This window comes from Bufo gargarizans, chromosome 4 (genome assembly GCF_014858855.1).
Source record: "Bufo gargarizans isolate SCDJY-AF-19 chromosome 4, ASM1485885v1, whole genome shotgun sequence".
NCBI classification, from domain to species: domain Eukaryota; kingdom Metazoa; phylum Chordata; class Amphibia; order Anura; family Bufonidae; genus Bufo; species Bufo gargarizans.
In genome coordinates this window covers 127,717,307-127,728,244 of record NC_058083.1, presented here as the reverse complement: position 1 = coordinate 127,728,244, position 10,938 = coordinate 127,717,307, and positions in this window count along the sequence as shown.

The following is a 10,938-nucleotide window of genomic DNA, read 5'->3' as shown; positions in this document are numbered from 1 at the left end:
CAAAACTGATTTTTTTATCGCCGCAGTGCGTGTAAAGTGAATGTGCAGCGATAAAAAAAAAATAATATTTTGGCACTGCGGTGGGGCGGGTGTGGGCGACCGATCAGGCCTGATCGGGCAAAAACTGCGTTTTGGGTGGAGGGAGAACTAAAGTGACACTAATACAATTATAGATCTGACCGTGATCAGTTTTGATCACTTCCAGATACTATAAAAGTACAAATGCTGATTAGTGATACGCTAATCAGCGAATAACGGACTGCGGTGCGGTGGGCTGGGCACTAACTGATCCCTAAACTACCTAACCAAGGGGCCTAAACTATACCTAAAACCTAACGGTCAATACCAGTGGGAAAAAAAAGTGACAGTTTGCACTGATCACTTTTTTCCTTTCACTAGTGATTGACAGGGGCGATCAAAGGGGTGATCAAAGGGTTAATAGGGGTTCAGGGGGGTGATCTGGGGCTAGTATGAGGTGTTTGGTGTACTCACTGTGTAGCCTGCTCCTCTGCTGGATCCAACCGACGAAAAGAACCAGCAGAGGAGCAGGCCAGCCATATAACAGATCATATTTACAAATATGATCTGATATATGGCCTCTGATTGTTTTTTTTAAAAATCATCAACCTGCCAGCCGCGATCATTGGCCGGCAGGTTGCTGACGAAATAAAAATCGGCCCGCGATGCGCATGCGCGGGCCGGCTGTGACGAAATCTCGCGTCTCGCGAGATGACGCGCCGATGCGTCTAGGAGGAGTAAATCAACCAACTCCCGGACGCATCGGCGCGTTAGGTGGTCGGGAGGTGGTTAAAAAGGCCTTAATTTTAATCTCAGATGCTGTGATCAGCGAACAACGTGGCATCTGAGGGGTTTCGATGACTGAGGGGGAGAGGGGTGGCGTTCCCTGTTGTTGCACACGCTACATACAAAAAAAATGCACTTCATGATAAAGTAATTTGACACAAATCAAATTTCTTTGTGAAAATCGGCGAAACAGACCAATTTTTCATAACTTCGCTCATCACTAGGGATGAGCGAACCCGAACTGTATAGTTCGGGTTCGTACCGAATTTTGGGGTGTCCGTGACACGGACCCGAACCCGGACATTTTCGTAAAAGTCCGGGTTCGGGTTCGGTGTTCGTCGCTTTCTTCGCGCTTTTGTGACGCTTTCTTGGCGCTTTTTGAAAGGCTGCAAAGCAGCCAATCAACAAGCGTCATACTACTTGCCCCAAGAGGCCATCACAGCCATGCCTACTATTGGCATGGCTGTGATTGGCCAGAGCACCATGTGACCCAGCCTCTATTTAAGCTGGAGTCACATAGCGCCGCCCGTCACTCTGCTCTGATTAGCGTAGGGAGAGGTTGCGGCTGCGACAGTAGGGCGAGATTAGGCAGATTAACTCCTCCAAAGGACTTGATTAACTGATCGATCTGCAGCTGTGGATCATTGAGCTGCTGATCCTCAATTGCTCACTGTTTTTAGGCTGCACAGACCGTTTGTCAGTCTCATTTTTCTGGGGTGATCGGCGGCCATTTTGTGTCTTGTGGTGCGCCAGCACAAGCTGCGACCAAGTGCATTTAACCCTCAATGGTGTGGTTGTTTTTTGGCTAAAGCCTACATCAGGGTGAAGCTGTGACACCAAGTGCATTTAACCAGCAATAGTCTGTTCATTTTTTGGCCATATACAAAATCAGGGGCAAGCTGCGCCTGTCACCAAGTGCATTTAACCCTCAATGGTGTGGTTGTTTTTTGGCTAAAGCCTACATCAGGGTGAAGCTGTCACACCAAGTGCATTTAACCAGCAATAGTCTGTTCATTTTTTGGCCATATACAAAATCAGGGGCAAGCTGCGCCTGTCACCAAGTGCATTTAACCCTCAATGGTGTGGTTGTTTTTTGGCTAAAGCCTACATCAGGGTGAAGCTGTCACACCAAGTGCATTTAACCAGCAATAGTCTGTTCATTTTTTGGCCATATACAAAATCAGGGGCAAGCTGCGCCTGTCACCAAGTGCATTTAACCCTCAATGGTGTGGTTGTTTTTTGGCTAAAGCCTACATCAGGGTGAAGCTGTCACACCAAGTGCATTTAACCAGCAATAGTCTGTTCATTTTTTGGCCATATCCCAGTCTAATTCTGTCACTAAATCCATACCGGTCACCCAGCGCCTAAATACTAGGCCTCAAATTTATATCCAGCTAAATCTGTCCCTAGTGCTGTAGCTGGGCGAGTTATTTAGTGTCCGTTCAAGCACATTTCTTGTTCTGGGTTGAAATACAATTCCCAATTTAGCAATTTCATAATTTAGTGGTTCCTGCTATATCAGAGCTCTTTGAAATCTATCCCAAAAAGGGTATATAATATTGAAGGTGCACATAGGGTCATTCAGAGTAACTTCACACACACCCGCTACTGTGTATTTCCAAGTCTAATTCTGTCACTAAATCCATACCGGTGACCCAGCGCCTAAATACTAGGCCTCAAATTTAATTCCCTCTAAATCTCTCGTTACCCACCGCTGTACTGTTGTTGCTGGGCAAGATATTTAGTGTCCGTCAAAGCACATTTTTTGTTCTGGGTTGAAGTACAATTCCCAATTTAGCAATTTCATAATTTAGTGGTTTCTGCTATATCAGAGCTATTTGAAATCTATCCCAAAAAGGGTATATAATATTGAAGGTGCACATAGGGTCATTCAGAATAACTTCACACACACCCGCTACTGTGTATTTCCAAGTCTAATTCTGTCACTAAACCCATACCTGTCACCCAGCGCCTAAATACTAGGCCTCAAATTTAAATCCCTCTAAATCTCTCGTTACCGTTGTCCTGTTGTAGCTGGGAAAGTTATTTAGTGCCCGTCAAAGCACATTTTTTGTTCTGGGTTGAAGTACAATTCCCAATTTAGCAATTTCATAATTTAGTGGTTCCTGCTATATCAGAGCTATTTGAAATCTATCCCAAAAAGGGTATATAATATTGAAGGTGCACATAGGGTCATTCAGAATAACTTCACACACACCCGCTACTGTGTATTTCCAAGTCTAATTCTGTCACTAAATCCATACCGTTGACCCAGCGCCTAAATACTAGGCCTCAAATTTAATTCCCTCTAAATCTCTCGTTACCCACCGCTGTACTGTTGTTGCTGGGCAAGATATTTAGTGTCCGTCAAAGCACATTTTTTGTTCTGGGTTGAAGTACAATTCCCAATTTAGCAATTTCATAATTTAGTGGTTTCTGCTATATCAGAGCTATTTGAAATCTATCCCTAAAAGGGTATATAATATTGAAGGTGCACATAGGGTCATTCAGAATAACTTCACACACACCCGCTACTGTGTATTTCCAAGTCTAATTCTGTCACTAAACCCATACCTGTCACCCAGCGCCTAAATACTAGGCCTCAAATTTATATCCATCTAAATCTCGTACCCCGAGTGCTGTTGTAGCTGGGCAGAGTTATTTAGTGTCCGTTCAAGCACATTTTCTTGTTCTGGGTTGAAAGTACAATTCCCAATTTAGCAATTTCATAATTTAGTGGTTTCTGCTATATCAGAGCTCTTTGAAATCTATCCCAAAAAGGGTATATAATATTGAAGGTGCACATAGGGTCATTCAGAATAACTTCACACACACCCGCTACTGTGTATTTCCAAGTCTAATTCTGTCACTAAATCCATACCGGTGACCCAGCGCCTAAATACTAGGCCTCAAATTTAAATCCCTCTAAATCTCTCGTTACCGTTGTCCTGGTGTAGCTGGGAAAGTTATTTAGTGCCCGTCAAAGCACATTTTTTGTTCTGGGTTGAAGTACAATTCCCAATTTAGCAATTTCATAATTTAGTGGTTCCTGCTATATCAGAGCTATTTGAAATCTATCCCAAAAAGGGTATATAATATTGAAGGTGCACATAGGGTCATTCAGAATAACTTCACACACACCCGCTACTGTGTATTTCCAAGTCTAATTCTGTCACTAAATCCATACCGGTGACCCAGCGCCTAAATACTAGGCCTCAAATTTAATTCCCTCTAAATCTCTCGTTACCCACCGCTGTACTGTTGTTGCTGGGCAAGATATTTAGTGTCCGTCAAAGCACATTTTTTGTTCTGGGTTGAAGTACAATTCCCAATTTAGCAATTTCATAATTTAGTGGTTTCTGCTATATCAGAGCTATTTGAAATCTATCCCAAAAAGGGTATATAATATTGAAGGTGCACATAGGGTCATTCAGAATAACTTCACACACACCCGCTACTGTGTATTTCCAAGTCTAATTCTGTCACTAAACCCATACCTGTCACCCAGCGCCTAAATACTAGGCCTCAAATTTAAATCCCTCTAAATCTCTCGTTACCGTTGTCCTGTTGTAGCTGGGAAAGTTATTTAGTGCCCGTCAAAGCACATTTTTTGTTCTGGGTTGAAGTACAATTCCCAATTTAGCAATTTCATAATTTAGTGGTTCCTGCTATATCAGAGCTATTTGAAATCTATCCCAAAAAGGGTATATAATATTGAAGGTGCACATAGGGTCATTCAGAATAACTTCACACACACCCGCTACTGTGTATTTCCAAGTCTAATTCTGTCACTAAATCCATACCGGTGACCCAGCGCCTAAATACTAGGCCTCAAATTTAATTCCCTCTAAATCTCTCGTTACCCACCGCTGTACTGTTGTTGCTGGGCAAGATATTTAGTGTCCGTCAAAGCACATTTTTTGTTCTGGGTTGAAGTACAATTCCCAATTTAGCAATTTCATAATTTAGTGGTTTCTGCTATATCAGAGCTATTTGAAATCTATCCCTAAAAGGGTATATAATATTGAAGGTGCACATAGGGTCATTCAGAATAACTTCACACACACCCGCTACTGTGTATTTCCAAGTCTAATTCTGTCACTAAACCCATACCTGTCACCCAGCGCCTAAATACTAGGCCTCAAATTTATATCCAGCTAAATCTGTCCCTAGTGCTGTAGCTGGGCGAGTTATTTAGTGTCCGTTCAAGCACATTTCTTGTTCTGGGTTGAAATACAATTCCCAATTTAGCAATTTCATAATTTAGTGGTTCCTGCTATATCAGAGCTCTTTGAAATCTATCCCAAAAAGGGTATATAATATTGAAGGTGCACATAGGGTCATTCAGAGTAACTTCACACACACCCGCTACTGTGTATTTCCAAGTCTAATTCTGTCACTAAATCCATACCGGTGACCCAGCGCCTAAATACTAGGCCTCAAATTTAATTCCCTCTAAATCTCTCGTTACCCACCGCTGTACTGTTGTTGCTGGGCAAGATATTTAGTGTCCGTCAAAGCACATTTTTTGTTCTGGGTTGAAGTACAATTCCCAATTTAGCAATTTCATAATTTAGTGGTTTCTGCTATATCAGAGCTATTTGAAATCTATCCCAAAAAGGGTATATAATATTGAAGGTGCACATAGGGTCATTCAGAATAACTTCACACACACCCGCTACTGTGTATTTCCAAGTCTAATTCTGTCACTAAACCCATACCTGTCACCCAGCGCCTAAATACTAGGCCTCAAATTTAAATCCCTCTAAATCTCTCGTTACCGTTGTCCTGTTGTAGCTGGGAAAGTTATTTAGTGCCCGTCAAAGCACATTTTTTGTTCTGGGTTGAAGTACAATTCCCAATTTAGCAATTTCATAATTTAGTGGTTCCTGCTATATCAGAGCTATTTGAAATCTATCCCAAAAAGGGTATATAATATTGAAGGTGCACATAGGGTCATTCAGAATAACTTCACACACACCCGCTACTGTGTATTTCCAAGTCTAATTCTGTCACTAAATCCATACCGGTGACCCAGCGCCTAAATACTAGGCCTCAAATTTAATTCCCTCTAAATCTCTCGTTACCCACCGCTGTACTGTTGTTGCTGGGCAAGATATTTAGTGTCCGTCAAAGCACATTTTTTGTTCTGGGTTGAAGTACAATTCCCAATTTAGCAATTTCATAATTTAGTGGTTTCTGCTATATCAGAGCTATTTGAAATCTATCCCAAAAAGGGTATATAATATTGAAGGTGCACATAGGGTCATTCAGAATAACTTCACACACACCCGCTACTGTGTATTTCCAAGTCTAATTCTGTCACTAAACCCATACCTGTCACCCAGCGCCTAAATACTAGGCCTCAAATTTAAATCCCTCTAAATCTCTCGTTACCGTTGTCCTGTTGTAGCTGGGAAAGTTATTTAGTGCCCGTCAAAGCACATTTTTTGTTCTGGGTTGAAGTACAATTCCCAATTTAGCAATTTCATAATTTAGTGGTTCCTGCTATATCAGAGCTATTTGAAATCTATCCCAAAAAGGGTATATAATATTGAAGGTGCACATAGGGTCATTCAGAATAACTTCACACACACCCGCTACTGTGTATTTCCAAGTCTAATTCTGTCACTAAATCCATACCGGTGACCCAGCGCCTAAATACTAGGCCTCAAATTTAATTCCCTCTAAATCTCTCGTTACCCACCGCTTGTACTGTTGTTGCTGGGCAAGATATTTAGTGTCCCGTCAAAGCACATTTTTTGTTCTGGGTTGAAGTACAATTCCCAATTTAGCAATTTCATAATTTAGTGGTTTCTGCTATATCAGAGCTATTTGAAATCTATCCCAAAAAGGTTATATAATATTGAAGGTTCACATAGGGTCATTCAGAATAACTTCACACACACCCGCTACTGTGTATTTCCAAGTCTAATTCTGTCACTAAATCCATACCGGTGCACCCAGCGCCTAAATACTAGGCCTCAAATTTAATTCCCTCTAAATCTCTCGTTACCCACCGCTGTACTGTTGTTGCTGGGCAAGATATTTAGTGTCCGTCAAAGCACATTTTTTGTTCTGGGTTGAAGTACAATTCCCAATTTAGCAATTTCATAATTTAGTGGTTTCTGCTATATCAGAGCTATTTGAAATCTATCCCTAAAAGGGTATATAATATTCAAGGTGCACATTGGGTCATTCAGAATAACTTCACACACACACGCTTCTGTGCATTTCCAAGTCTAATTCTGTCACTAAATCCATACCGGTCACCCAGCGCCTAAATACTAGGCCTCAAATTTATATCCCGCTGAATTTGAATACAATACATTGGGCCAAATAATATATTTGTTGTTGTGGTGAACCATAACAATGAGAAAAACATCTAGTAAGGGACGCGGACGTGGACATGGTCGTGGTGGTGTTAGTGGACCCTCTGGTGCTGGGAGAGGACGTGGCCGTTCTGCCACATCCACACGTCCTAGTGTACCAACTACCTCAGGTCCCAGTAGCCGCCAGAATTTACAGCGATATATGGTGGGGCCCAATGCCGTTCTAAGGATGGTAAGGCCTGAGCAGGTACAGGCATTAGTCAATTGGGTGGCCGACAGTGGATCCAGCACGTTCACATTATCTCCCACCCAGTCTTCTGCAGAAAGCGCACAGATGGCGCCTGAAAACCAACCCCATCAGTCTGTCACATCACCCCCATGCATACCAGGGAAACTGTCTCAGCCTCAAGTTATGCAGCAGTCTCTTATGCTGTTTGAAGACTCCGCTGGCAGGGTTTCCCAAGGGCATCCACCTAGCCCTTCCCCAGCGGTGAAAGACATAGAATGCACTGACGCACAACCACTTATGTTTCCTGATGATGAGGACATGGGAATACCACCTCAGCATGTCTCTGATGATGACGAAACACAGGTGCCAACTGCTGCGTCTTTCTGCAGTGTGCAGACTGAACAGGAGGTCAGGGATCAAGACTGGGTGGAAGACGATGCAGGGGACGATGAGGTCCTAGACCCCACATGGAATGAAGGTCGTGCCACTGACTTTCACAGTTCGGAGGAAGAGGCAGTGGTGAGACCGAGCCAACAGCGTAGCAAAAGAGGGAGCAGTGGGCAAAAGCAGAACACCCGCCGCCAAGAGACTCCGCCTGCTACTGACCGCCGCCATCTGGGACCGAGCACCCCAAAGGCAGCTTCAAGGAGTTCCCTGGCATGGCACTTCTTCAAACAATGTGCTGACGACAAGACCCGAGTGGTTTGCACGCTGTGCCATCAGAGCCTGAAGCGAGGCATTAACGTTCTGAACCTGAGCACAACCTGCATGACCAGGCACCTGCATGCAAAGCATGAACTGCAGTGGAGTAAACACCTTAAAACCAAGGAAGTCACTCAGGCTCCCCCTGCTACCTCTTCTGCTGCTGCCGCCTCGGCCTATTCTGCTGCTGCCGCCTCGGCCTCTTCCTCCGCCTCTGGAGGAACGTTGGCACCTGCCGCCCAGCAAACAGGGGATGTACCACCAACACCACCACCACCACCTCCGTCACCAAGCGTCTCAACCATGTCACACGCCAGCGTTCAGCTCTCCATCTCACAAACATTTGATAGAAAGCGTAAATTCCCACCTAGCCACCCTCGATCCCTGGCCCTGAATGCCAGCATTTCTAAACTACTGGCCTATGAAATGCTGTCATTTAGGCTGGTGGACACAGACAGCTTCAAACAGCTCATGTCGCTTGCTGTCCCACAGTATGTTGTTCCCAGCCGGCACTACTTCTCCAAGAGAGCCGTGCCTTCCCTGCACAACCAAGTATCCGATAAAATCAAGTGTGCACTGCGCAACGCCATCTGTAGCAAGGTCCACCTAACCACAGATACGTGGACCAGTAAGCACGGCCAGGGACGCTATATCTCCCTAACTGCACACTGGGTAAATGTAGTGGCAGCTGGGCCCCAGGCGGAGAGCTGTTTGGCGCACGTCCTTCCGCCGCCAAGGATCGCAGGGCAACATTCTTTGCCTCCTGTTGCCACCTCCTCCTTCTCGGCTTCCTCCTCCTCTTCTTCCACCTGCTCATCCAGTCAGCCACACACCTTCACCACCAACTTCAGCACAGCCCGGGGTAAACGTCAGCAGGCCATTCTGAAACTCATATGTTTGGGGGACAGGCCCCACACCGCACAGGAGTTGTGGCGGGGTATAGAACAACAGACCGACGAGTGGTTGCTGCCGGTGAGCCTCAAGCCCGGCCTGGTGGTGTGTGATAATGGGCGAAATCTCGTTGCAGCTCTGGGACTAGCCAATTTGACGCACATCCCTTGCTTGGCGCATGTGCTGAATTTGGTGGTGCAGAAGTTCATTCACAACTACCCCGACATGTCAGAGCTGCTGCATAAAGTGCGGGCCGTCTGTTCGCGCTTCCGGCGTTCACATCCTGCTGCTGCTCGCCTGTCTGCGCTACAGCGTAACTTCGGCCTTCCCGCTCACCGCCTCATATGCGACGTGCCCACCAGGTGGAACTCCACCTTGCACATGCTGGACAGACTGTGCGAGCAGCAGCAGGCCATAGTGGAGTTTCAGCTGCAGCACGCACGGGTCAGTCGCACTACAGAACAGCACCACTTCACCACCAATGACTGGGCCTCCATGCGAGACCTGTGTGCCCTGTTGCGCTGTTTCGAGTACTCCACCAACATGGCCAGTGGCGATGACACCGTTATCAGCGTTACAATACCACTTCTATGTCTCCTTGAGAAAACACTTAGGGCGATGATGGAAGAGGAGGTGGCCCAGGAGGAGGAGGAGGAGGAGGAGGAAGAGGGGTCATTTTTAGCACTTTCAGGCCAGTCTCTTCGAAGTGACTCAGAGGGAGGTTTTTGGCAACAGCAGAGGCCAGGTACAAATGTGGCCAGCCAGGGCCCACTACTGGAGGACGAGGAGGACGAGGATGAGGAGGAGGTGGAGGAGGATGAGGATGAAGCATGGTCACAGCGGGGTGGCACCCAACGCAGCTCGGGTCCATCACTGGTGCGTGGCTGGGGGGAAAGGCAGGACGATGACGATACGCCTCCCACAGAGGACAGCTTGTCCTTATCCCTGGGCAGCCTGGCACACATGAGCGACTACATGCTGCAGTGCCTGCGCAACGACAGCAGAGTTGCCCACATTTTAACCTGTGCGGACTACTGGGTTGCCACCCTGCTGGATCCACGCTACAAAGACAATGTGCCCACCTTACTTCCTGCACTGGAGCGTGATAGGAAGATGCGCGAGTACAAGCGCACGTTGGTAGACACGCTACTGAGAGCATTCCCAAATGTCACAGGGGAACAAGTGGAAGCCCAAGGCCAAGGCAGAGGAGGAGCAAGAGGTCGCCAAGGCAGCTGTGTCACGGCCAGCTCCTCTGAGGGCAGGGTTAGCATGGCAGAGATGTGGAAAACTTTTGTCAACACGCCACAGCTAACTGCACCACCACCTGATACGCAACGTGTTAGCAGGAGGCAACATTTCACTAACATGGTGGAACAGTACGTGTGCACACCCCTCCACGTACTGACTGATGGTTCGGCCCCATTCAACTTCTGGGTCTCTAAATTGTCCACGTGGCCAGAGCTAGCCTTTTATGCCTTGGAGGTGCTGGCCTGCCCGGCAGCCAGCGTTTTGTCTGAACGTGTATTCAGCACGGCAGGGGGCGTCATTACAGACAAACGCAGCCGCCTGTCTACAGCCAATGTGGACAAGCTGACGTTCATAAAAATGAACCAGGCATGGATCCCACAGGACCTGTCCGTCCCTTGTCCAGATTAGACATTAACTACCTCCCCATAACCATATATTATTGGACTCCAGGGCACTTCCTCATTCAATCCTATTTTTATTTTCATTTTACCATTATATTGCGAGGCTACCCAAAGTTGAATGAACCTCTCCTCTGCCTGTGTGCTAGGCCTAAATATATGCCAATGGACTGTTGCAGTGGTGGGTGACGTGAAGCCTGATTCTCTGCTATGATATGAAGACTGATTCTCTGCTGACATGAAGCCAGATTGTCTGTTACGGGACCTTTCTCCTCTGCCTGGGTTCTGGGCCTAAATTTATGAAAATTGACTCTTACAGTGGTGGGTGACGTGA